The sequence below is a fragment of the Myotis daubentonii genome, chromosome 17 (genome assembly GCF_963259705.1).
Source record: "Myotis daubentonii chromosome 17, mMyoDau2.1, whole genome shotgun sequence".
Lineage (NCBI taxonomy): Eukaryota > Metazoa > Chordata > Mammalia > Chiroptera > Vespertilionidae > Myotis > Myotis daubentonii.
The window spans coordinates 27,831,519-27,832,401 of record NC_081856.1 but is presented as its reverse complement, the minus strand read 5'-3'; the positions used below and the strand labels follow the sequence as shown (position 1 = coordinate 27,832,401).

The window sequence follows — 883 nt, the reverse complement described above, 5'->3', positions numbered from 1 at the left end:
CCTCCCTCCATATGAACACTCATCCTCATCCTGATCATATTCTGCCTGTGAATGGGAAAAGATAGTCAGCCTCTATGAACGTTACTTTTCGGATTCACATATCTCACCTTCTGATCTCTGAGTCTTTGCTTATCCTAGTCTCTGTCAATACAGTAATGTCTAGTTCTTTCCCCAATTCCTCTTCCACCACCTCTTCCAGTGAAATACACACACATCAAACTGCAGCACAAATACCATCTTCCACAGGCAATGTTTCCTGTCTCTTGTTACCAAGATAGTATTTGCTTTCTTCCCTCTGTGAGTCTCTATAACACTTTTTTCCCCCTGATTAATTACTACAACTCAAGTTCCCCAAGAAGACGACTCTGGATATTAGTATAAAAGTTTTTTTTTTTAAATTTAGATTTAATTGGTTGGAAAATGTGGAACACTTCATGAATGTACTTGTCACTCTTGTGCAGAGACCATGCTAATCTCCCCTGTGTTGTTCCAATTTTAGTATATGTGCTGCTGAAGCAAGCACTGCAAGGAATTATATTGGAGAGTTCTCTAGGGATCAACAGATCTGGGGAAGTGAAGGGAGTGGGATTGTGCAAAGGAAATGTTGGGTGGCCATGTTGTCCCTACAGGGGCCATAGCCAATGGCATGAGGAGCTCCGGAGCTGTGATGGCTCTTCAGAGTGGTTCTGAATTATTCCAACAGGGCCAAGAGCTTTACATCTCTCTCTCTACCAGTCACTGGAGGTGAGAACCTATGTCAAAGACAAGGACAGTAGCACATAAACAGGATTATCTGTGAGCTGTCAACAGTCCTGGGGGAATGAACACTTCTACCTGAAAAGGATGGAGGGCAGGGTAGAAACATGAATTGCACAGCGCAGTC

General features: G+C 43.1%; 1 non-coding gene across 1 annotated transcript; it reads right to left on the bottom strand.

Annotated features, from left to right (window-relative positions):
• Window positions 1–416: 416 nt before the first annotated feature.
• LOC132220233 (U6 spliceosomal RNA) lies at window positions 417–523 on the bottom strand. The gene has a single exon (XR_009449735.1). It is a non-coding gene; the product is annotated as a U6 spliceosomal RNA (small nuclear RNA).
• Between the last annotated feature and the right edge of the window lie 360 nt (window positions 524–883).